Source organism: Anomalospiza imberbis, chromosome 30 (assembly GCF_031753505.1).
Source record: "Anomalospiza imberbis isolate Cuckoo-Finch-1a 21T00152 chromosome 30, ASM3175350v1, whole genome shotgun sequence".
Taxonomy (NCBI): domain Eukaryota; kingdom Metazoa; phylum Chordata; class Aves; order Passeriformes; family Viduidae; genus Anomalospiza; species Anomalospiza imberbis.
The window spans coordinates 2,506,522-2,533,011 of NC_089710.1; the positions used below are offsets into that span (position 1 = coordinate 2,506,522).

The window sequence follows — 26,490 nt, forward strand, 5'->3', positions numbered from 1 at the left end:
GGGCCCGGGAGGAGCCGGGGCCGGGGCCAGGCTCGGGCCAGGCGGAGCCAGAGCGAGGCGATGCCGCTCCAGCCCCAGGCACCGATGCCCGCCCAGAAGCGCCACCGCCAGCACGGCCAGAGCCGGGCGGAGGCGAGACCCCGGCGGGACGGCCGGGGGCGGGGACGGGGCAGCCCCGCCCGGAGCCGGGGGCGGGCCGGGGGCATGGCCCGGCCGGGAATGGGGAGAGAGAGACTGGGAGAGGAGGGGACAGCGGGAAAGGGAGAGCGGGAGACGGTGCGGGACAGCGGGAGAAGGAGAGGAGAATCAAGAGGAAATCAACAAAATCGCTGCTTTGGCTGCTGCCGCCGTTGCTGCTGCTGCTGCCGCCGCTGCTGCTGCTGCTGCAACTGAAGCTCCGGGGCCGTTTGTCCCCGTGTCCGTTAGTCCGTTGCCCGCTCGCCCCTGCGCCCAGCCCCCCGCTCCCCGGGGGCGGCCCCTGAGCCTGTCCAAACACGGGAACTTTGCCGTGTTCAGCCCAGACCCAGAGTCTGGACTCCTGCACAGCGGCACAGAAATCCTCTTGGTCGCTGCTGTGCATTGTCCCTGCTGAGGGTCAAACACTATCGGAGCACATTCCCTGAATGCAGAATTTGTGCCTGACCCAAGCACTGCACTTAGTCTCCAGCACTGCTTTCCAAGCAAACCAGGGGAAGGCAAACTGTGTGTAGCTCATGGTATTTTACAGTGTCTCAAACTTGCCATGTCATGGATCTTAGAGGTGAGATCCAGTTGGATTAATGGGATGGAGAAGCAGTGCAAGATGGAAAAGGGGAGCATAAAAATAAACAGAGGAAAACATCTTGGATTGTTTCTTTCCATTTTCATTTCATTTCCTAAAAGCTCATTCAGTTTTCCCAGAATCTTCTCCACAGTCCTGTTTGCTCTTTCCAAGAACCTTTCCTGGAGAACGAGGTGCAGCTCCTGTCACAACATGTGCCACCAGCTGCAGCTTCTCTTGGCTTTCCACACCGTGAGTGCAGCACGACTCTTACAGCAAAGCAGGACTAATATTAGAAAAACTTGACAGCTTGTTCTTTCTTTTCCTTGTGGGCTGGGCAGTTGTGCCATCGGTGAGGTTTTCATTGTTACTGTGATACCGTAAGAATCCATGACGGGCTACCGGAAATTATTAGGGAATGCAAGCCTGACTGAATGCAGAGAAAGAATCTGCAGAGCCTGCAGCCAGAAATGGAGAGCTGTGGGATAATCATTCCAACATCCCCATGGGCATCTTGAAAGTGATGTAGAAGATGAAAATGGGCTGACAGGGGAGTTAGTTTCTGTATTCACTTTAGATGCTTCTACGTCTCATGCACTGATATAATTCAAGAGTTCAATCAATTAATGACAAGCACCAGACCAAGCTGGATCTCTCAGGAGATGACTGAAAGAATCTGAAAAGGAGAAATGCAGGCAATGACGTGGTGATCTTTGTCTGTAAGAATGGTCATTTTTTCCTAATAATTTTCAGTCCACTCCCTCCGCTTTTGTCCTTCCTAACAAGGCCATTTTCATCCTAGATTCCCCATGAAATGGGAACCCGGAGCTTGTGGAAGTGCCTGAAAGATGCCCTGCTTCTCTGCAGGGACACTGAGGCTGAAACAGGAGCCGGAGCCCTCTCTGGGGAAGCCTCCTCTGAGCTGGAATGTGTGCCGTGCTGGGAGAGGAGCAGGAGGGGGAGAACGCTGGGCGCTGTGAGGCAGGAGCAGGAGGTTTGGGCCGCAGGACATTCCGTCTGCGCCGCTGCCCCGCAATGGGCAGCCGTGCCCGGGGCTCTGAGCCTGGCTCCGTGTGTGCTGAGCTCCCGACACTGCAGGAGCTCCCTGGGCTGGGCTCAGGTTCCCGCTGGGACTGGGCAGCAGGCTGGGCTCCACTGGGATCAGCAGCGGCTGGAAATATCTCTGGGCATCTCCATTTTCTTCTGCTGCTCGGAAGAAACAATGAAGTGTGTCGAGAAGTTCTGGTTTCTCTTTCTCCTGGTGGAATTTTTCATTGTATTTGACACTCCAGAGGCAATTTCTGTGATGGCCTCTGTCAGTTGATTCTATTTCAGCATCAGCAGCAGCAGCAACAGGGCTGTGTTTGAGAACTGCAGAAGTGGCCTGTGTGGCTTTAATTCTCCGTGACTTAGTGCTCAGGGACTTGAGAGCATTTCAAGATCTGCTAATCATGATGCCTGTGACAAAAAGTCTGAGTTTCCTGTGACAAAAGCACTCTGGGTAGCACTGACAAAATTGCTGGCCAGCTTCTGCAAATCATTTGTAAGAAAAGTCATCTTTGATTGTTCCTGTTGGTTTGGTTGTGGGGTTTTTCCCCTGTGTTTTAGTTTTTTAAGATTGTCCACAAAGGCCATTCCTTGTGCCATTTCTCATTTTGTTTCTCTCAACCTTTGCTGTGGCCCCAGATGGTGTCAATGAGGAGCTGTGCTCTCAGTGGCTTTAAATGAACTAAAGGATCTCCCAGGAAAGTTTTCACCAGAAATCCTCCTTTTGTTCCCTCCTCTGGAGCTGCAGCAGCAATGTCTGTGTGCAGAGCTGGGGGCATATCAGGGCTGGCACAGAAGCCCTGCTCCTGCTGGCCACACCATTCCGAATCCAGGCCAGGAGCCATTGGCCTTCTTGGCCACCTGGGCACACTGCTGGCTCATGTCCAGCCTGCTGTCCATCAGTCCCTGCAGGTCCCTTTCTGCCTGGCTGCTGTCCAGCCACTCTGTCCCCAGCCTGTAGTGCTACAGGGGTTGTTGTGGCCAAAGTGCAGGACCTGGCACTTGGACTTGTTAAACCTCACCTTGCTGGATTTGGGCCCTGGATCCAGCCTGTCCAGGTCCCTCTGCAGAGCCCTCCTATGCTCCAGCACATTCACACCCACACCCAGCTTGGTGTCATCTGCAAATTTGCTGATGTTGGACTCAATCCCCTCATGCAGATCATCCATGCAGATATTGATATCCACACTGGCTGGCTCTGACCCCTCGGCCATCCTGTGGGTGCCCTGTGATGGCACTCAGGGTGATTTGTTCCAGAACCTTGCCGGGCACCGAGGTCAGGCTGACAGGCCTGGAGTTCCCCAGATCCTCCTCCCAGCCCTTCTTGGGGATGGGGTCACACTGGCACCTCCAGTGCTCTGGGACCTCCCTGGTGAGCCAGGACTGATGGTAAATGATGGAGAGCAGCTTGAGGAGCTCATCCACCAGCTCCCTCATCCCCCTAGGATGGATCCCATCTGATCCCATACACCTGTGAGTATCTGAGTGGTCCAGCAGGTCCCCAGCTGCTTCCTCCTGGATTCCAGAGGCCTGTTCTGCATTCTGACCCCATCTGCCAGCTCAGGAGAACTCTTGTCCTGAGGACATCCTGTCCTAATATTGAAAATTAATACCAACAAGGTGTTAAGTAGCTTGGACTTTTCCTTATCTTTAGTTCCTATATTCTCCACTGCATCCAATAAAGAGTAGGGGTTCAGCTTATTCCACATTTTGCCATTAATATATTCATAGACACATATTTATTTTTTTTCACAGTAGTGGCCAGGTTAATCTCTAATTGAGATTACACCTCTTTCTTTTTTTTTTTTTTACTGCATGACCTGACAACATCCTTAAACACTTGCTAAGTTGCCTGACCATTTGTCCAAAGTTAATGCACACTCTTTTTTCCCCTGACTTCCCACAAAAGCTCCACGGGCAGCCAGGGCAGTCATTTTCCTCACCAGCTCATCTATGGCCACACTGGGACAGGCTGCTCCTTCCCCCTTAAGATTACTTTCTTGAAATGTGTCCCTCCTTCCTGGACCCCTTTGTTTTTAAGGGCTGTTTCCCATTAAAAAATCAGTACTTGATTCGGTACTCCCCAAATCTGCATCCTAAATAGGCCAAAGTCTGCCCTTCCTAATTCCAGTGTGGAAGTTTTGTTGCTGCCCCTCCTTCTTTCGCAGATCATTGAAAACTTGATTATTTAATGGTCACTGTGCCCCAGGCAGCCTCCGACCCCCACATCTGCCACCAGCCCTTCTCTGTTTGTGAGCAGCAGGAGACAGAGCTTTCCTTGGCAGTGGAGTGTTACCAAAAATTCGGTAAAACAGAAAACTCCTTCACACCAATGCAGCATTAAGAAGCAACATTCTTTATTCAGCCGGGTGCACGGGGGATAGCTCCTCCCAAAGCCGAGCATGCTGAGTGCAGGAAAGTTTCTGTTCATATTCTGTATTTTGCACACATATTCACTGATTGTCCTGGACTGAACACACATATGATAATCATTTCCCCAGAATCATTAACATATTTCCCCTCCCCTTTACCCATGTGTTCTTCTGTCCTGGGGGTCTCTCTGGTGGTCCCTGGTGGTCGTGGACCCCAATATTCCCATGGGCCTGGCTGAGCTGGCAGGACACTGAGGCTGGTGAACTTCCAGTTCCCCTTCTGACACAATGGGCATTGTGTGGTTTCCATAGGCCTGGGGTTTTGGAGAACAAGCTCCAGGTGTTAGCTCACCTGGTGGAGACAATTTATCATCTGGTAACATGAGGTCACAGAGTGGGCTATGACATCCCATGAGTGATCTATGACAGAATGGTCCATGACATCACAGAGTGGTTTTTGTGAGGTCATCGAGCAGCTATGACATAAACTGCCTCTGTGACCTCTCAGAGATGGCTGTGACATCACAGGGCAGAGGTCTGAAATCACAGAACAGACTATGACATCACAGAGTGTCATCAGAGCTGGCTGTGACATCAGAGACCAGCTGTGTGACTTTAGAGAATGGGCTATGACACCACAGAGCAGGCTGTGGCATCACAGAGGGGCTGTGTGACATCCCAGGAGGGCTGTGTGAGGTCACTGGGTTGGTCACTCTGCCCCAGCTCCCCCTCACAGTTTCTCCCAACAAGTCCAATGCTGTTCATGCCCAGCAGGGTCCCTGTCCCCCGGTATCCCCCCAGTCCACCTGGAGCCACAGCCCCCACCAAAGGATGTTCCACAGGATCCACCCCTGAGCCTGACATGGGGAAAAGGGGCCAGGGCTGTGTGACCAGGACATCAAGGACGTGGATTATCCAGGTCCCTGTGGCCTGGGTTGGGTTCCCTAGGGCAGGAAAGATGTCTGGCAGCTGGAGCAGGGTTAGGGAAGGGCCTCCAAGGTAGGGCTGGAGCCCTTGGGCTGTGAGCAGAGGCTGAGGGAGCTGGGCTTGTCCAGCCCCGAGCAGGGAAGGCTGAGGGGCTCCTCATCCCAGCCTGGCAGTGCCAGCGAGGAGGGCATGGAGAACACAGAGCCAGGCTCTTCACCGGGGGCCTGGTGGGAGACAGAAGCCAATGAGTGGAAGAGGAAAGAGGGGAGATCAGCCAGGCCAGGAGGAGATGAAATGAGTCAGGCTGGTTTCAGCATTTCCTCAACACCAAAAGCAGCCTGACCTCCCTTCTCCATCCACCACTGACATCTTTGCAAATCAGGAATTGTTTGAGCTGTTTTGACCCCACACCAGGACGAGCATCCTGATACAAGATCTTAATTGTGTTTATTTCTACCACAGAACCACATTTGTCTCAAATCAATTTTAGTATGGAAATCACTTGTGGATGGTGGACTCATGAGACGCTGCAGGGACGTTGCACATAGCTCAGGGATGAGTGTGATTGTTATTAAATTGTGTCCTGTTCAATCGTGGTCTGTTGGCCATGAAGAGAAACTTTCTGTGCCTCTTGAGTCTCACCAGTGCCTGACCCCCAAAGGACACAAACCTGATGAGTTGTGGTTCCCACTCCAGCGGGGGCGCTTGGACCTCCCTCCATCCCCAGAGCAGAGCTCCCTTGTCCCAGAAAGTCCCTGGCAATGCAGGGATGAAGGAAACAGGACAGGCTGTGGGGATCAGGGTCAGGGCATGGCCAGGGATTTGGGGTGGTTGTGAGCCCAGGGCAGGACCCGGCCCTTGGCCTTGGTGAACCTCATCCAATTGTCCTGGGCCCATGGCTCCAGCCTGTCCAGATCCCTCTGCAGAGCTTCCTGCCCTCCAGCACAGCCACACTCCCACCCAGCTTGGGCTCACCTGGGAACTGACTGAGGGTGCCCTCGATGGCCTCGTCCAGATCAGCAATAAAGAGATTTCACTGACCTGGCCCCAGTCCTGAGCCCTGGGGACACCCCTGGCTGTGACTCCATTCCTCAGCTGCTCTGAGTGCCAGGGCTTGGATGAGGGAAATGGTGGGGAGTGGTTGGGGACAAAGTATGATTGATTGTCAGCCATGAAGGGTCTTGATTTTCACATCTATTCAGACTGCATGAGGAGGTGCTGGGGGTCAATATCAATTGGACATTGCTGATATAAATCCATTAACAGGAAAAGAACAATTCTCTCAGCACTGTTTTCAATATAGTATATTCACTTTGAATACACTACTGAAATCTGTTTAATTAACCACAGAGAATTGAAAATTTCAATTATTCCCAAGGGCTTTTCTTGTCTTGGGTGTTTTGAACAAATATTTATGAGCTTTTCTCACTGAATTCCTGAACTGACGAGCTCAAGAAAGAATAGGCCTCTGGAGTAGTAAAATTCATCAGCAACCTCCAAGTGGCTGAGGATCCATCCCCATCAGAGCAGCAATGACCAGCAATGGGCACAGCTTTGTGGCTGCCCCAGCTCTGGGATGGGCCCTGGGCCTGGAGCAGGAGCAGCTCTGGAGGGCCCCAAGGCCGGGCTCTTGTGCTGGCCTGGGCAGATGGGATGGCAGCAGGGGCTGCAGAGCTCTCAGCACCTCAGCCCGAGGGGAGCAGGGCAGCCAGGGAGCCTCCTTTGGCCTTGGCCAAGCCCCTTCCCCCATGGCTGGGGCTGAGTCCTGGCTGAGCTGCAGCTGCTGCTGTGCCCTGGCCAGGGGCTGAGGCCGTGGGGCCAGTGGCCAGAGCAGCCTGGGCTGAGCAGAGCTGTGGGGCCAGAGCCGGCTGGGCTGTGCTGGGGAGAGGCCCTTGGTGCTGCACAGAGCTCAGGGCAGCTGGCAGAGCTTGCAGGGAGCTGGGCTGGGCTCAGAGAGCCTGGCACAGAAACCATCAGTGTCCATCCCAGCCTGGCTGAGCGTGCAGGGCAGGACTCAGCCCAGGCCTTGTGGGGCAGGGCCAGCGCCTGTGCAAGGCATGGAAAACAGGCAAGTGCCCGAGAGAGGAGGCTGCTCTGTGCCCTTGGGGGCATGGGCACAGCAGGAACACTCAGGAGCCCAAAGAGCCTCCATGGCTGTGCTGGAGACCAAGGCTGGAGCAGGGAAATGCAGGGCTGCTGCGCCATGGGGAGGGCATTGAATTCCAGCACACACCTCAGCTCTCTGATGGTCCCGGCACCATGCTGGCTCCTGTTTCAGGCTGGAGCAGAGCAGATGTTGATGGCACAGGAGCCCTGCGGGGCTGGCAGGGACCTGCAGCTTGCAAGGTGCTCTGCTCTCCCTCAGCTCCTCTCTGAGAGATCCAATCCCAGCTCGGCACCTCAGGGCACAAGTGGCACTGCCTGGTCATGGGCACACAGCTGATGTCTGCCTGGAAAGGGGCACAGGTTAAAATTCTTGTACATTTCATATAATACAAGGGCATTTTTATTATCTGGGTCACTTCAGTACTTTTAAGAAACAGCAATTTTCTGATGTACTGATGGAGAAGGAGAAGAAATACTGATCTTCCTGTCTCCTTGAGTCACCAATATTCTGTTTATTCTTTCCTCTCCCTCTTCCTTTAGGTGTTTCCAGTTCTCCTGTTGAAATGGCCATGTCTAAGGACATCTCTGCACTAGACCAGGTGGATCTATGTACTTCCTGTTGCACCCAGATTTCCCCCTCCAGATGCTTTCTGGTCATTCAAATGTCTCTCAATGGACAGGTTCCACGCTTTGCTCATCAGGGAGTGGCCCAATCTTTCTGAAGTTCAAATAAATGTTAAACACATCTTATGGTGCTTATATCTATCACAGAATTACCTTTTCTTATGTCTTTGTCTAAAACTGTTCCTGTACAGAAATCCCTTGGGGATGGGGTCATGTCAGATGTTGCTGGGACATCACAGAGAGCTGAGGGAAGAGCTGGGATGGTTATTAAACTGTTCAAATGTTCAACTTGTGTTTGTTGGCAGGAAACCTTTCTGTGCCTCTGAGTGTCACCATCCCTGAGCCCAAAGGACACAAACCTGATGAGTTGTGGTTCCCACTGCAGGGGCACTTGGACCTTGGCTCTGCACAGGAGAGCTCTTCATCCACTTTCCCTCTTTTCCTCCCTCTGGGCATGGATGGAGCTCCTGACTTCAGCCTGTGACTCGTGTGTGCAAAGAGCAAATCTGGGCAGAATTGGGGCAGGGAGGGTTTGGGGGGACCTTGGGATCTGTGCTGGGCACAGAAGGTGTTTTCCATTGCTCTGAGACTGTCTGCAGTGCAAGGTGGATTTAATATCCAGCAGAGGAATGACTTTTGCATTTGATGGAGCTGTGCCTTCCCTTGGGTTTGTTGGCTGACAAGAAATGAACATCCCCCTGTGTCTCGGGCAGCTCCTTCTCCAAGGAAAGCAGGGGGGAGTTGGAGCCAAGGAGCTGAAACCTGCAGGTGCAGCCTGGGCTGGAGGGAGGTCAGATTTGCACAAGGCTGCTCTGAGTGCCAGGGCTTGGATGGGGGAGATGGTGGGGTGGGGGTAGGGACAGAGTCTGACTGATTGTCAGCCATGAAGGGTCTTGATTTTCATATCTATTCCAACTGCATGAGGAGGTACTTGGATTCAGTGTCAATTGGAGAGTGCACATATCAATGCATTAACATGGAAAAAAAAACTAAACAGGACCAAAAAAAATTTTCTCACTGTCTTTTAAAATGTAGTGTATTCACTTTGAAGAGGCTTCTGTAATTGGGCTAATTAACCACAAATTATTTGAACACTTACATTATTCCCAGAGGTTTGGCTTGTTAAGATGTTCTGAATGTTAATGAGCTCTGGGACACTGAATTCCTGAACTGAAGAGCTGAAGGCTGAAGAAGCATCTGGAGCAGTAAAATTCAGCAGCAGCCTCCAAAGTGCTGAGGATTTCAGCAGCCCCCACTGAGGCCATCCCTGCCCAGAGACCGTGGGGGAATGGGCAGACAAGGAGAGCGTCCCTGGGGCTGGGGCAGCAGAACTCAGAGGCACCAGCGGCTCCAGCTGGGAAATGGAGTGTGGAATGGGGCTGTGAAAGCCCTGCCTGGGCTGTGCCAAGCAGGACACACAAGCCATGACCCCCATCCCCCAAACAACTCTCTCAAGGAGACATTTAAGAGGAATTGCAATTGTTTGTGTCCTCTGAGTTGGATGCACTGGAGAAATACCAAGAAGAGATTCTCATGAGCTCAAAACAACAAAACAGCCTTTACTGGCAACTTTAGAAGATCAGAGAAACTTTGCTAGAAGGTCTTATACAACATTTAATCAACAAAAACACTTCTCAGAGCATTAATTTGGCCCATTCAACTTCACAAACTCCAATCCTGTTCAATTTTAAGTTAATCAAAATTCGCAAGGAGACACAGAAATAGAGAAAAATAAGATTTAGAGAAGCACACACAGAGCTACCAACTCCTGGATTCCAGTGGTTCTCAAAAAAATAGAAATTCCAAGGGGAGGTAGGGTCAAATGTGTGCTTGCCTTGTGGCCAGCCATAAATACCCCTTGGTGTTCCTGGGTCCTTCCCCCAGGTGGGACTTGGGGTCATTTGGTCGCTCAGGAGCTGGGCTGGGGGCTCCAGAGGTGGCTGTGGAGCATTGCCTGTGCTGTGCCAGGGACTGGCAGACACTGCTGGGCTGGGCTAGAGGCTCTGGGGGGATTGGGGTTCCAGGGCAGGGCAAGGCTGGGGTTCCAGGGCAGGGCAAGGCTGGACCTGCCCCTTCCTCCCCCACACATGAAATGTTTCCAGCCAACAATCTCCTCCAGGCTGTCACAACAGGCAGTGTTGGAGGTGAAATCCCAATTCTGGCCATGGGCAGCTGGACGAGAAGCACAGTTCTTTTCCATAGCAATGAAAGCCCCAGGTCTCAGCTCATTTCTGATTTGATTGCCTGGATTTTGTTTAGTTTTGTTGTTGCTTTGTTTCCTTGGTGCGCCTGAAGTGTCCAGTCAGGAGCAGAGTGACTCTTGCCAAGGAACTTTGCCATGCTGTCACTTAATATTAAATCTGGTTTTTGCTGATCCCTTGCTGGGGATTTTTTCAGCGCTCTCAAGCCCTCATTGGTAACAGGGTGAAGGACCCCTGGCCCAGGCTCTGGCCCTGGGGGACACGGGGACGCTGCCGGGGGGTCCCTGTCCCCCTGTCCCACCCCCCACAGCCCCGGCCCCCGTCCCCATGTCTGGCTCTGGGGTCGATCTCGTGGAACATGCTCTGGGGGAGGCTGCGGCGCCGGGGTCGGGGGGACCCGGGGGGACAGGGGACCCCTCTGTGCACGAGCAGTGTTGGACTTCTCTGGGGGAACTGGGAGGGGGGGCTGGGGTGGAGTGACCTCCCCAGTGACCTCACACAGCCCCTGTGATGTCACACAGCTCCTGTGACGTCACACAGCCCCTGTGATGTCACACAGCCCCTGTGATGTCACAGAGCCAACTCTGAGTTGTCACCCTGTGATGTCATACACCTGCTCTGTGATGTCACAGAAGACTGTGATATGTCACAATGTCACCCTGCAATGTCACTATTTGTTCTTTGGTGTCACAGCCTGTTCTATGACATTACACAGCCACCCGGTGATGTCACAACCCGCTCTCTGTTGTCACAGAGCCACCCTCTATGATGGCAGGATCTGCTCTATTGCCTTATACCCTTCTCTATGACGTCACAGCCTGCCCTGTGGTGTCACAACCCCCTCAGTGATGTCACAAAACCCTCCCTGTGATGTCATGCTGCCACTCTGTAATGTCACAGCACACACTTTGACCTCACTGCCTGCCCTATGATGTCATACAGCCATGCCATGATGTCACAGCCTGCTCTGTGATGTCACACAGTCCCCTCTGTCATGCCATAGCTGCTTGATGACCTCACACAACACGCTCTGTGATGTCATAGCCCAGTCTGTGACCTCACACAACCCACTCTGTGCAGTCACACAGCCCCTCTCTGACATCACAGCTGCTCTGTGCCTCCGTGACACAGCCACAGAGGCGCTGCTGTGACACAGCCCCCTCTGGGACACCCCACAGCCCCTGCCAGTGCTGAGCCCCTGTGAGCTCTGTCTGTGCCCTGCTCGTGTCCCTGGGATGCCCTGGCAGTGCCCCAGCCCCGCTGGGCTGTGCACAGGAGCTGCTCCTGGCCAGAGCTGTCTCTGCAGCGCTGCCCTTGCCAGGAGCTGCCTCGGGGCCAGGAGCCCAGCCCAGCTCAGCAGCACAGACACAGCACCAGGACTTTAATGACCTCTGGGGCTTTGGTGCTGTTTGCATCAGACCCAGTCCCTCAGAGTGTGCTCAAAGAGCTTCTCAAGAACTCAAAAAGTCAGATTCAAAGTCCAGGCTTTCTTTAACTGTTAATGGGTTCCACTCAAGGACACAATTCATATCAAAGTGTCCCCAGGCCCCAGGCAGAGCAGAGAACTGGAGGCACTGATGACAGGTGGGGACAAACAAGGCAAAGGTGTCTCTGGCGCTGAGCGAACCTGGATGTGTTTCAGGAATGCAAAGGGCCAAGGCTGAGCCCCAGCCCCTGGCAAGGCAGATCCTGTCCCTCCCTCCTTGCTCAGGGCTCTTCCCGGGATGGGCACTGCCATGTGGGGATGTGCCATGCCAAGGGCAGGACCATGGGGCGGCCCCTGCCAGGCTGCTGAGCAGGGACAAGGAGGCCATGAGGCCCCAGGGCTGCAAGGGTCACTTGTCCCCTCGTGGCCTCAGGCCCAGGGCCAGCAGCCATGGCCAAAGGGCTGCACAGGTTGGCTCTGTCAGGGCCTTGCAGCTGCTGCACATCCCTGTGCCCTGTGCAGCCCAGGCTGTCCTGCGGTGTCCCTGCCCTGGCCTCTGTCCCTGCAGGCTGTCGTCATCCCCCGGCTGCCCCACCTCGCTGACCCCTTCCTTTGCTGACAGCTCTGCCTCCTGCCTGCCCCTGCCTGGCCACACAAAGCCTTGGGCTGCTCCAGGCTCCTTCTGGGGACATGTTGCACCACAGCCCTGACCTGGGAGGGAAATTCCTCTCCTCTTGTGTCCAGTCTAGGTGGGATGGCCCTGGCAGAAAGATCTCCTTGGATTCCAGCAGATCCAGGCTCTGACCGTGGCTCTGTTCCTCTCTCTTCCAGCCCTTCAAGCCCTGAGTGAAAACAACAGCCCCTCCTGCAGAAGCACATTTGTTCAGGTGATGTTGGAGGGAAGAGCTGCAGAACTACTTTCATCTGCTGGCTCAGAAGAACCAGTGTCTCTTTAAGACCTGCAGATCCCTTGGAAGGTGAGACCACCTGGAGACCAGAGGAGACCAGCTGGAGCTCCAGGCACAGCTGATGACTGGCACAGCTGAGCCTGTGGGAAGCTCCCATAGCTCCTGCCTTCTCCCTCCCTGTTGACAGCTCCCTCCCTGCAGCCCTCAGGCCCTGCCCATCCCCTTTCTTCCCTCCCAGCTCATCCCTTTGCTTCACCTTCCATTAATGAACACTTTGGCTTCTTCGCTTTACCTGCATCTCTGTGGAGCTGAAGCGATGCAAATCCAGGGCCCTGGAACACACAGGCCCCTGCTGCCGTTCTCTTCCACGCCGTGTTTTGTGCACACACTCAGAGGAACGAGGGCAGATCAGGCTGGGAAGGACCCTGTGCTGAAGGTCCAGTTCCACAACACTGTGGAGTTACAGATCTTGCTGAGCACCCTGGAGCCCCTGGATTTTGGAAGAGCCAAGCTGAGGATGCTCTGAACCCAGCTGTGAGGGATTCCATGGCAAGCATCCAACGGAGGGCAAAGGAGCTTGGAATGCTGCAAGTTTTCAAGAATAGCTTCCTGAAAGCACAGCAGTGCTCCATCCCTGCACAGGATCAGGAAGAGAGCAGAACCAGAGACCATCTGGGCTTAACAGAGAGCTCTGGATGTGCCTAAGAGCAATTGAAGCAGCAGTGCTGTGCCCGAGACTCAGACATGTGACCGTGCCAGTGCCCGGAGCGCTGTCAGGCAGTGCTGGGATCCCGGGTGTGGTTCTGGTCCCCAGAACCGAGGAATGGCAGCCCCAGCCTCAGACCCAGTCAGAAAGCCAACCAAGGGAGACCAGAGGGAGGGCACCCTTCCAGTTTCTCTTGGGCATGGCCGCAAAACAACCCCTGCTGCTTCTTCCTCCCCCTGTGTTTGGGCTGTGCTGGTGGCAGAGCCAGCCAGGTTGTGCTCTGCGTTCCAAAGCCTGTTGAGAGCTGGCATGAAAAGTGCTGCATGCACAGCGGAGAGTCTTGGAAGGTGCTGGCAAGAGCGTCCTGCGGGAACAGGGCTCTGGGCTCTGGCTGGAACAGCCTGGTTTTGCTGCAGTGACCACAGGCAGGAGTTGAGGCAGGTGAAGAGGCAGCAGGCAGCTTGTGTTTGTAGAGGGCCTGGGGCTGCCCCTCTGAACCTCCATCTGGAAACACACTTGGGGGAATACGAGCTACAGCTGGAGTGCCTGTCCTGAAAGGACCTGAAGTCATTCAGCCTTGCCAGCTTTTCTTAAGAGTGTGTTGGTGTTCCCCAGGACAGCTACACATTTGGGGAAATGCCTTTGGAGGAAAGGGGCTTGCTTCTCAAGGAAAGTGCTTCCCAGGGAGCTCCCAGTAATGTGGGTGCAAGGGTCCTCCTTTGGCTCTCTGTGGTCCTTTCACTGCCTGAGGCCCGTTGCACTTGGCAGAGGGGCAGGGCAAGGGAGAAGGCTGTGAAGAGCAGGTTTGGCATCCACCTGGACCTGTGGAGACCAACCCAAGCACCTGCAGCAGGGTGTGTTCCCCCCTTTGGACAGAGGCGTGAGCAGGAGCGTCTCTGTCCAGCCGTGAGCCCCAGAGCTCTCTCTGAGAGCTGTGAATTAAAAGGCCTTTACACACACACTTTTCACCTCTTCCCTGTCTGCTGTGTTTCAACTCTTGGCAATGTGCATGTGGCTCTTGCTTGGTGGAAGCTGCTGTGGCCCAGGGCCAGCACAGAGCTGAGCTGGGTGGGCCAGGCAGCGTGGAGAGTCTTGGCTGATCTTGGTGTGTCCCTGGCCTCAGAAAAGGCTGGGAAGGTTTGCCTCCCAAGGCGTCCTACTCATTGGCTCTCCCTGTGCACCCTGGAGAGAACAAGGTAGGCATTTCTGGCAGCTGGGCATCAGCAGGCCTGAAAGTGGGGGTGTGTTGTGGAGCGAGCCCAGCTGAGATACCCTGAGAGGAGCCCAGTGCTCCATGCTCCCCTGTGCTGACACGTGAGTGTTTGTCTGGTTTCGGGATGGCCCTGGCTGTGTGAGGGGTGCTACGTGGACACGAGACAGCCGGTCCTGTCCCGCTGGGTCCCAGCAGTGCCTCACAGCAGTCCTCCATCCACGTCAGGATGCCGGCCAAGAGAGGTCCTGGAAGCTGAGGCAGCTGATTTTAAGCTTGTGCAGGTGCCTACAGGCCAAGGCCAATGGTGTTCCCTCAGGATACAGCAGTCCTGAGGGGTCTCCCTCATTCAAACAAATCGGCAGACAAATGCATTGTCAGCCAAAAGCCCTTTGATTGACCTGGCAGGAGGGCAGGGGTCTGCATCCCACTAAAGTGTTTCTCTGCCACATATAAATGTCAGTGGGTTGATGTAGGAGTTGTATCAAAATCACCATCCATCTTTACACTGCTGAGGTCATTCCATAGGCAGCGGGTTAGAAATGCATTGTGTCAGATTCCCATACTTGAAGCTGATGTCCTGGCCCTGGCCAGGAGCGGTCTCGATGCCCCAAAGCAGCACAAAGTCTTCCTCAGGGCTTCCCTGCACAGGGCTGATTCCACACTTGCCCTTAGTTCTTCTGGTAGACTGTGTCTAAAGCTTTTTGTCAGGTCACTCTCATGTCAAGTTAGGCCATCAGGTTTTTGTAATGCTAACTGCTGCTAAGTACTTAGGCATGTCTGTGCTAATTACTTGTTTACTCATGTGAATTGCTTGTGCTTACTTATGACAAACCAAGGCCTTGTTTCATCCCCAAAGGTGCCTGAGGCCACCCGCTCCTTGTGGCACCAGTTGCTTTCCTGTGGAATGTTCTCCCTCCCCAAGGGTAAAGAGGGAGCTGCAGAAAGAGCTTGCCAGGCTGCTCTCCATCCTTTCCCAGCACTCCTGGTGAAGTGGAGAAGTCCGAGCTGAGCGCAAAGGTGCAAATGGAGCAGCCGTGCACAGGAAGGCTCGGTGGGAAGGATGATCCAGGATCCATAGGCCTGGCAGCCTGAGCGTGCTCCAGGGGAAGGCCTTGGAGCAGATCCTCCTGAGTGCCATCCCACGGCACCTGCAGGGAACCAGGGCGTCTGCTGGAGGGTGGGAAAGCTGGGACAGGGCAGCAGGCTGGGCTCCACTGGGATCAGCAGCAGCTGGAAATATCTCTGGCCATCTCCATTTTCTGCTGCTGCTCAGAAGAAACAATGAAGTGTGTCAAGAAGTTCTGGCTTCTCTTTCTCCTGGTGGAATTTTTCATTTGATTTGACACTCCAGAGGCAATTTCTGTGATGGCCTCTGTCAGTTGATTCTATTTCAGCAGCAGCAGCAGCAGCAACAGGGCTGTGTTTGAGCACTGCAGATGTGGCCTGTGTGGCTTTAATTCTCCGTGACTTAGTGCTCAGGGACTTGAGAGCATTTCAAGATCTGCTAATCATGATGCCTGTGACAAAAAGTCTGAGTTTCCTGTGACAAAAGCACTCTGGGTAGCACTGACAAAAAAAGCAGAGAGCCAGACCAACCCTTGGTATCCCTCCATTCCCAGCTGCACAGGGAAAGGTAGAAGAATTTAGAGATGCTGACAATGAAACTGAAGTCTTCAAAAAGGCCACTGTATTGTTCAAGCATGTTGGAAGTTTGATCACCCTGAAACAGAGGAAGATGAAATGAGCAAAGGGGTCCTGTGTGGGACCCGCAGCTCTGACTGCACTGGGGCACAGCGAGCCCTGTTTTCCCTATGGGATCCCCAGTGTTCAGGCTGAGAGCAGTGTCAAAGATGAGGCAGCAGCACAAACCTGACCTCAGCGAAAAAAGGCTGAGCAAAGTTCAGCCAACAAGGAGAAGTATTTTGGGGGGGATTCCTAATTAAAAAATATAGGAATGACACACTGAAATCTTTCCCGTCTTGTCAATATCTTCTTTCAATAGTCCATGATTCCCAGAGCGAAGAAACGTCCAACAGCAGCTCCATCAGCCACTTCCTCCTGCTGGCACTGGCAGACATGCGGCAGCTGCAGCTCCTGCACTTCTGCCTCTTCCTGGGCATCTCCCTGGCTGCCCTCCTGGGCAACGGCCTCATCATCAGCGCCGTAGCCTGCGGCCACCACCTGCACACGCCCATGTTCTTCTTCCTGCTCAACCTGGCCCTCAGCGACCTGGGCTCCATCTGCACCACTGTCCCCAAAGCCATGCACAATTCCCTCTGGGACACCAGCACCATCTCCTACACAGGATGTGCTGCACAGGTATTTTCTTTTGTCTTTTTCATCTCAGCAGAGCTTTCCCTCCTGACCATCATGTGCTACGACCGCTACGTGTCCATCTGCAAACCCCTGCACTATGGGACCCTCCTGGGCAGCAGAGCTTGTGCCCACATGGCAGCAGCTGCCTGGGCCAGTGCCTTTCTCAATGCTCTGCTGCACACGGCCAATACATTTTCCCTGCCCATGTGCCATGGCAATGCTCTGGGCCAGTTCTTCTGTGAAATCCCCCAGATCCTCAAGATCACACTGCAAACTCAGGGAAGCTGGGCTTATTGTACTAAGTGCTCTTCTATATTTAGGCTGTTTTTTGTTCATTGTTTTCTCCTATGTGCAGATCGTCAGGGCCGTGCTGAGGATCCCCTCTGAGCAGGGACGGCACAAAGCCTTTTCCACCTGCCTCCCTCACCTGGCCGTGGTCTCCCTGTTCCTCAGCACTGGCACTCTTGCCTACCTTAAGCCCCCCTCCATGTCCTCCCCATCCCTGGATCTGGCCCTGTCAGTTCTGTACTCGGTGGTGCCTCCAGCCCTGAATCCCCTCATCTACAGCCTGAGGAACCAGGAGCTCAAGGCTGCAGTGTGGACACTGCTGACTGGATGGTTTCAGGAACATTAAACTGCTGGCCAATTTCTGCAAAACACTTCTAATAAATGTCGTCTTTGATACTTCTTGTTGTTTTCCTTTTGGAGGTTCTTTTTCTTTGTTTTACATATTAATGTTGTCCACAAAGAAACGTCAAGAGCCCCTGTTTGCATTGCACACAGCAGGCAGGAGCACCCCCATGCTGCTGCTGTGGGGACATGAACCTGAGGGAGCACAAATGCCATCGGCCCCTGGGGCAAGGAAGGGCTGGGGCATGCCAGGGAAACCACTCAGCTTTGTCCTGGCCTCTGCAGCCAGCCAGAAAGTTTGTTCCCACCAGCTGGGAGTTTCCTGTCCCACTGCAGATGCTGCTGCTCAGAGCCAGGGCTGCCTGGCAGCCACCCCCAAACTGCCCTGAGCATTTCCTTGGCTTCACCTTTGCTTTCTTTACTCTTCCTCCTACAAATTTATCTCTCTTCCTCACCCCTCTTCCTCCCCTGCAAACAGCCCATCCCTGTTTGCCCTTTCCCCTCTGGCCCCACTCCCCCATTCCAGTTCCTGACATGGCACCATGGGATCGTCCCTTGGGGAGCAGGATCATCCCACAAGTGCTGCAGGAATTGTCTGCAGGCTCCTGCAGTGCCTCGTGCTGCTCCCTTGCCAGAGGCAGCCCAGGCCAGGGGGGCACATCTGGGCTGCTGTGTCTGGCTGTGGGGCTGCCTGTTCTGGGCAGTGAGGAGGGGCTGCAGAGGCTCTGCAGGACTGACAGGATGGGCTTTGGGGCTGTGAGGAGAAGCTGAGGGACCTGGGCTGCTGGAGCTTCTGAAGAGGAGGCCCAGGGCTCCTCCTGCAACTGCTCCCAGGGTGGTTTCAGAGAATCACAGAATCAGCAAGGCTGGAAAAGACCTTGGAGATCATCAAGTCCAACCTGTTCCCTGACACCCCCTTGTCTCCCCTGAGCCTCCACTTCTCCAGGACAAACAACCCCGGCTCCCTCAGCCGCTCCTCACAGGACTTGTGCTCCAGACCCCTCACCAGCCTTGTTGCCCTTCTCTGGACACGCTCCAGCCCCTCCATGTCCTTCCTAAATTGGGGGGCCCAGAACTGGACACAGCACTCAAGGTGCTGCCCAACCAGTGCCCAGCACAGGGGAAGAATCACTGCCCTGGTCCTGCTGGCCACACCATTCCTGATCCAGGCCAGGAGCCATTGGCCTTCTTGGCCACCTGGGCACACTGCTGGCTCATGTCCAGCCTGCTTTCCATCAGTCCCTGCAGGTCCCTTTCTGCCTGGCTGCTGTCCAGCCACTCTGTCCCCAGCCTGTATCTCTGCAGGGGTTGTTGTGGCCAGAGTGCAGGACCTGGCACTTGGACTTGTTAAACCTCACCTTGTTGGATTTGGTTCCTGGATCCAGCCTGTCCAGGTCCATCTGCAGAGCCCTTCTGCTTTCCAGCAGATCAATACCCCCAGACAACTTGGTGTCACCACGGTTCCTTGAGGCCCCAGAGTGTCCCAATGGTCTCCATGATTCCATGGGGCCTCCCAGTGTCACAATGTCTCTCTGGTGTCACAAAGTCCCTTGGATCCTTGGGCCCTGCAGTGACACAATGGCACCGTGGTGCCCCAGGGCCCTGCAGTGTCACAATGGATCCTTGGTTCCATGAGGTCTGGCAGGGCAGCAATGCTCTCCTTGGTTCCCGCTGTCTCCCACACCTCCCACTGTCAGGCTATAGAAGGACACCTGGCCGATGAAGGGGAGTGGGAGTGGGTACCTACTCGAGGAGGTAATAATAAAAATCCCTCCCAACCCCTTCTCCCAAGCCAGGTGCCACTTCAGATTCAGTATGATCCCCCGGATCTGGAGAGTCAGCCAGATGGTTTAGAAGAAAATTATCTGTCCAGTGAGCCTCCCAATTATGATTAATCTGTGAGACAGATCAGCACCTCTAACATCAAAAAGGAAAGAAGGGTAATCGTGGTGGGTGACTCCCTTCTGAGGGGAACAGAGGGCCCCATATGTCGACCAGACCCACCCCACAGAGAGGTCTGCTGCCTCCCTGGGGTCCGGGTACGGGATATCACTGACATACTGCCTGGCCTGATTCAGCCCTCTGAACGAAGTACAGGTCCAGACTCTTGTCTCCAGCAGTGTCACGTTGCTCCTTGTCACCCTGCCTTGGGTGCCACCCACCCACCCATTGCTGTGTGCCCCGGGTTTTTCTCTCCCTGCTGCCGTTAGCTCTGGGAGCTGCTGCTGTCCCTGGGAGCTGGGCGTCCTCAGGGTGATCCGGGATCTCTGGGCATCGTCCTGGTGCTGGCCCCGGGCTCACTCCTCTGGCTGCCCCCTTAGGCAGCTGAAGGAGAAAAGCCGGCGCAGAGCCCACTGGGCTGTCTTGGGCATGGAGCGCCATCGCCGTGGGGCCGGGGGTTGCGGGACAGCTGCACTGCCAGCGGGGCAGGCAGGAACGCTGCGTGCCAGGGGCTGGGCAGGCACCGGGCAAGCTCCTGCCGGCAGCTCATCCCCGCAGGGCTTTTCCTGGGGAGGGGCAGGCTGGGCACGGCCAGCCTCCATGCCAGCTTCTTCAGCCTTGTCCGCAGGGCCAGCAGGCAAGGCACAACCCACAGACATATTTGGGTCTTCGAGTGAGGCCGTGGGGAGGGGCTCACTGTGCAGCTCGATGCAGGGATCGCTGTCCATGGGAGAAGCTGGTGGTTCTGCTTCCTTCTCTTGCAGTGGGAGAGACAACGGGCTCTCTGGCTCGCTGTCACTCCTCCTGCCACTGCTCTGTCTTGGAGCTCTTCTTCCTCCCACATTTCCAGGAGCTCGTCTAGAAAGGCGCAGGATGGCGAGTCACCAGAGACAGGGCACAGGCCTGCCAACAGGTCAGGATGTGCAATCCCTGAGTTGTTTCCTGTCTCTCCTGTGGAATCCTTGAGGAGAGCATCGCATGACAGCGAGTTGTCCCAGACAGGGCACAGCTCAGCCAGCAACTGGTCAAGAGACACAAGTTCTGAGGAGATTTGTGTCTCTCCTGTGGCATCATCGATCACACTGCAACTGCTGTGCGGGACTCAGGGGCCTGCAGCTGGCTCCAGGGTGAGGCTTGATGCATCCTTGAGGATGCACTTGGACCTCATGGGGCTTTCTGCAACATCCAAGGAGGAGAAGATGGCTCTAAACATCTTTTTTTGGACTTTGTCTTCCACCTCCTCCAGCTCCTCCCTCTTTTTCCGCAGACGCTGCATCAAAGCCTCCTCATCCTCTGGGCACAGCCGCTTGAGCCGCACAATTTCCTCCGCTGGCCGATGAATTCCCCCTGCCTCTTGGCGGGCACTTAACCACTTGGGGGTTCTCAAGGTGGACTTGACGGACCTGTTCTCACGCAGGTATGGGCCCAGGCCTCTCAACAGGTCACTGCAGGTGTTGCCCCCCTGCCCTTCCTGCACCTTGACAAGCTCCTCTATCTCAGAGCGCCCCAGGTGCTTCCAAGCCGCCTGGGTCCCAGTGCGGATCTGCAGGCTGTGTGCGGGTTGCACCGGTGGCAGGTGATGGCCCTGCCTTGCTGCTGAGCCACACCAGAGCCCTTCTGTTCTCCTTGCCAGGGAAGGCGTTTCCCAGGCCCCAGCAGCAGCCAGAGTGCCCCTTGGTGAAGGTGGTACCCTCTCTGGCTGGCCTCTGGCCACGGGGCCCAAAGCACGTGCTGTGCCTCCGGGAGAAAACCCAGGGGCTGCTCCTGCTGCTGGTGCTGGCAGATGGGGCAGCTTGACCCTCGCAGAGGCTGCTCTTTGCATTTCAGGGCTGAGCAGGCAGGGAGGTACCAGTGGCAGCTGAGGGCCACGGAGAGACAGCAAGTCCGACACGGACAGTCTCTGTGGCCCTGTGGCACTGCTGTGAGGCGTGTTGTTCGTCCAGGTGACCTGAGGTGCTGCCTGTGGCTGCCTGTGGGTCACCTGTGGGAAGCAGGAGGAGGCACGGGATGGAGGTGGCTGTGTGGGCACAGTGTCCCCCATGTGCCAGCATGCCCAGGCCTGGCCCCAGGGCAGGTGCTGGCCACAGCAGCCAGGCTGGGCCGGGTTCCCAGCTGGGCTCGCTGCCTCTGGGGCATTGCTGTGCCTGGCCCATCCCAGCACTGTCCCCTCCACAGAGCATGGCCTGGTGCCCGGCCTGGCTGTCTCTGCCCCAGGGCTGTCCCTCTGGAAGCTGTCCCTCCATCCCTGTCCCTCACCTGTTGCTGCATGGATCTGAGTGGCTGCCCCTCACGGGGCTGACCGTGGGCATTCTCCTCCTCCTCCTTCAGCATTGTGGCAGTGCTCTGGTGAACACTGGCCACAATCACCCAGGGGAGCTGCTGCCTCCAGAGAAGCTGCTGCCTCCTCAGAGAGCTGCTCTCCTGGCAGTGGCCACTGCAGGGACTGGCAGCCCCAAGGGTCAGGACATGCACCCGCGTCACAATGGCCTCTGGGCACGATGTCACCGTGGGTCACAAAGGCCTGGTGGGTATGGCCGCCCTTCCTCCCAGAGACATCTTGTCCCACCTTTGTTCCTCCCCTAAACATCCCCAAGGTATCCCTGTGCCAAAGTGCCAAAGAGCTTTTCCCATCCAGCCCACCCTGGGTTCCAGCCCTCAGCCCCGACCTCCTGGAGAAAGAACATCAGGAAGGCAAAAGCTCCATTTTGACTTAATCTGGTGGCTACTGTGAAAGACTATAAAAAGTGTGGTTTTTTAAAAAAGATTAATAACAAAGTAGGGCCAAGGAAAATGTCCATTCTTTATTGCAGGGATTGGGGGCAGGGTGGGGAGGAAGGGATTCTGGTCAGGAATATGCCAGGGGCATCCTGGTTGTCTGTGCCAGCCATAGTGTGGGCAGCAGGACCGGGCTCTGATTGTCCCTCTCTGCTGGGCACTGGGGAGGCCACACCTCATATCCTGTGCCCAGCTCTGAGTCCCTTTACCCTGTGGCTACATTTAATACAAATTACCAATTCTTTGAATGGTAATTCAGTTATCTCTTGCATCTTTGTCAAAAATATGTGGCGTATTGCAGATTAGAGGTAAGGCTACAGTTAATTGAAAAGTTTTCTAATTTATGGTTCAGAAATACTGCAATTATATTACATTTCATGTACTGAGTTCATTGTATGTGGTTTACATGTTGGATGGATATAATTTGGTTTATCTTCTGACAGGATATACAGGATGAATATAAACAGTAAGCAGAATATAGCCAAAACAAACAAAACTACAACATTAAATTCAAAATTCCAGTTGCTCTGTGTAGCAATCCAAAAATAGTTTCCCACCAGCAATGTTCTCTATCTTTCTTCCCTCTTTCCAGGACATGGTGTATCTTCTCTGCCTGACGATGGGTGGTAATGCGGGTTCCTTGTCTGGTGTGCTGTTGTCCATTTCAGCATGGACTCAGACCATTGCAACAGTTTCTTGCCAATGCCAGATTCACTCCAGCAGTGACAGGCAATGAAACTTGACACGGTGTGCAGTTGGACTGTAGCCATTGGTGAGTTGTGAGGGAGTTGAATTGTTAAAGCTGCATCCCATCATTTTGCTAAAACTACAGCTACAGCTATTAGAGCGATCAGATGTCTCTCAGGTGGTGTTTTCTGTAAACACAGAATCACACAGAGTTCTCATACAGATACATCCATTTCCAACATATGCAAGCACAGTTGCTGGGGTTTCAACACAATATTGACATTTTCTTATATGTCAAGGCAAATGTCTTAGTTGTCAATAGTATTATTTTCACGAATAAATCCTTGCTGTTCCTGTCCAGTCAGGCATCACCATCCACAGTTGGCCATGGGCTCCCATTTGGGGCTCACACTGGTATGTTCTAACAGACAGAGGACAGTTCCATTGGGATTTAATCAGCACTATAACTGGGTATAAGGCATAGAGTATTGTTAAAAGAAAAGCTGTGGCTTTACCCTTAATGGGATAATAAGTGTCATTAACAAGATGTCACCAAGATTGGAAATCCTTTGAAAGAGACTGTCATAATCCCAAATTACCTTTAGTTTATCAGTGGTCAAGGTGCCGTTATCACCTTCCCTTTTAATTGCTATTACAGCAGATTGCAACCGCATCTGTGGAAGATATGTGGTGCATGACGTAGAATTGAACTAAAGTTATATTTATTATGATTTATGCTAATTAATTCGCATAAATAAAGAAGTGAGGGTCTTCAGCGTGTGGGTCAAGCTGTGTGTATCTGTATTTTGGGTTCTCCTTTGAGAACGATGAGCAATCCAGGAGATAGTCTACAAAAGTCAATAACAGGGAATTTATTTAACAATAAATGTGTGGCAGACAGATAGAAAGGGATAGGAGACAGGAGAGTGAGAAGGAAAGAGGGGAAAGATGGAGGATGGGGTGGGGAAGGAAAGAGTGGGGGTGCATGGGTGTGGGGAAGATCAGGAGTGGGGTGGGGAAGAGATCAAACAGAGGACAGCACACGACTCTTGGCTCCAGCAGTGTCCCATCCATCCTTGGTCACCCTGCGCTTCTCTGCGCTGGAGTCACAGTGGTTCTTGTGGAGGTGGGGAAACAAGGTCATTCATCTGGGGTTATCTTTCTCTGCTCCATGTTGCGGGTATCCAGGGAACTGTTTTCCTCTTTGCCATGTGAAGAGAGAATGGGTTTGCCTTCATTTACCTGCAATGCTGAGTCCCAAGGAGCATTTCTAAGCTCCTAAACCACCCTCCCTGGGGCAGGATGGGGATGCACCTCCAAAATGCCGCTTAGCAGGTGGGTTGTGTTGTGCTCGTTCGTCCGCGCGGGTGCACGGTGGGGTTTTTCTCAGCTGCGGTGTGAAGCAGGAGCTTTAAAAGAGGCCTCTGGGGAGTGCGGTGACCCGGAGCAGGCAAGAAGGGGCATGGCACGGCTTGAAGGGTTTGGCATGGCAGTTTGTGTAGCAGTTTGCACGCAGTTTGCGCGGGCAGGGTTGCAGGTTTCCAGGTGGCCCCCGTTGGAAAGGTTTGCTGTGTGTTGCTTTCGGTGTTTTTGTTGTTTGGTTGCAGGGTTTCTGTTAGTAATGGCCTTCACACAACCAAAAACGCTAGTTAGTGCAAATCTGTGTAATCAAATGGAACCCTCCAGGAAGGATGTGTCTGTACAGACTCATTCTTGTGTGGACTGTTTGAGCTTAGCAGTGGTTTCAGGGGCATTGCAGAGGAAATCTGCCTGCGGTGTGAACAGGTGAATGATCTCCTCACACTGGTGGCCAAGCGTAGAGAGGAAGTTGAAAGACTAAGGAGTATCAGGGAAAGGGAAAGGGAAAGAGATTGGTGGAGTTCAGCCCTTCCATCCTTACGGGAGGCCCACCAAGGGTCAGAGGACTCCCATGCCTCCCACTGTCAGGCAATAGAAGAACTCTTGGTGGATAAAGGGGACTGGAAATGGGTCCCTGCTCGGGGAAGTATTAATAAAAACTCCTCCCAGCCCCCATCCCTTAGTCAGGTGCCACTTCAGAACAAGCGTGAGCTCCTGGATCAGGAGAGTCAGGAAGACTTAGAAGAAAGTTATCTGCCTCCCAGTTATGACTCATCTGTAAGACAGATCACTACTTGTAACACCAAAAAGAGAAGAAGAGTAATCATAGTGGGTGACTCCCTCCTGAGGGGAACAGAGGGCCCCATATGTCGACCAGAGCCACCCCACAGAGAGGTCTGCTGCCTCCCTGGGGCCCGGGTACGGGATATCGCTGACACACTGCCTGGGCTGATTCAGCCCTCTGATTATTACCCACTGCTGATACCCCAGGCTGGCAGTGATGAGATTGAAAAGAGGAGTGTCAGGGCAATTAAAAGGGACTTTAGGGCATTGGGTCAAATGGTTAATAGGACAGGGGCACAGACAGTCTTTTCCTCAGTCCCTCTGGAGTCTGAGAAAAATGCTGAAAGCAATAGGAGAGCTCAAGTTATTAACAAGTGGCCCAAGGGTTGGTGTTGCCGGCAGAATATTTCAGATTCTTTAATCATGGGGCAACTTTTACAGCACCTGGCCTGCTTGGACCAGATGGGCTCCATCTTTCTCCTAAGGGCAGAAGAATTTTAGCTCATGAACTGTCAGAACTTGTTGAGAAGGCTTTAAACTAGGTCGGAAGGGGGAGGGAGATGTAGCTGGGTTGTCTGGAAGAAGGCTCATGGGTGGTAAGCCTGAGTTAGGGGTGAAATCAGCAGCTCAGCTGAGGTGGGCTGAAAAAAGGCAGTCCAGGAAATTTTTTGAGTTTGTGGAGGACAATTTTTTGTTGAAGCTGATGGGTGAGCCCACCAGGGGAGGGACTATATTGGATCTGTTGTTTGTAAATAGAGATGGGCTGGTGGGAGATGTGGTGGGTGGAGGTCACTTGGGGCACAGTGATCATGAAATTATAGAGTTCTCAATATTTGGTGAAGTCACGAGGAACACTAACAAGACTTATACATTGGACTTTGGAGGCCAGACTTTGGCCTGCTTAAGAGACTTATTCAGAGGTTTCCTTGGGAAGCAGCCCTTAAAAACAAGGGAGTTCAGGAAAGTTGGGCATGCTTCAAAACGGAGATCTCGAGGGCACAGGAACAGACTGTCCCTGTGTGCCGAAAGATGAGTCGACGAGACAAACGTCCAGTCTGGATGGGCAACGAGGTTTTGAAGGGACTTAGGAATAAAAAGAGGATGTATCATCTTTGGAAGGCGGGTCAGGTCTCTCAGGTAGTATTTAAAGGACTTGCTAGGGCATGAAGGAAAGAAATTAGGGAGGCTAAAGCTCAGTTTGAACTTAAAATGGCAGCTTTTGTAAAGGATAATAAAAAATGTTTTTATAAATATATCAATGGTAAAAGGAAGGGTAAGACCAACCATTATTTGTTATTAGATGTGGAAGGGAATTTAATGACTGTAGATCAGGAGAAGGCAGAGGTGCTTAATGCCATTTTTTGCCTCAGTTTTTGGTAAGAAGAAAATTTGCCATCAGGACAACTGTCCTTCTGGGCTGGCAGATGGTGTCAGGGAGCAGAGTGGACCACTGTTATCCAAGAGGAGGCAGTCAGAGACCTGCTGAGCTGCTTGGATGTTCATAAATCCATGGGACCTGATAGGATCCACCCCAGGGTGATAGGGAACTGGCAGATGAGCTTGCCAAGCCTCTCTCCATCATTTACCAGCATCCCTGGCTCACTGGTGAGGTTCCCGATGACTGGAAGCTGCCCAATGTGGTGCCCATTCACAGCAAGGGTGGGAAGGATGATCCTGGTAATTACAGCCCAGTCAGCCTGACCTCAGTA

General features: G+C 53.7%; 2 long non-coding RNA genes across 2 annotated transcripts in view; both read left to right on the forward strand.

Annotated features, from left to right (window-relative positions):
• Positions 1-1,082: 1,082 nt before the first annotated feature.
• LOC137463831 (uncharacterized) overlaps positions 1,083-26,490 on the forward strand; it is a 95,843-nt gene continuing 70,435 nt past the window's right edge. Inside the window, exon 1 of the long non-coding RNA XR_010993982.1 lies at positions 1,083-1,314. This is a non-coding gene — a long non-coding RNA (uncharacterized lncRNA). The remainder of the gene's footprint in view (positions 1,315-26,490) is intronic.
• On the forward strand, positions 12,298-12,656 carry LOC137463830 (uncharacterized). The gene is made up of 2 exons (XR_010993981.1): positions 12,298-12,440; positions 12,610-12,656. It is a non-coding gene; the product is annotated as an uncharacterized lncRNA (long non-coding RNA).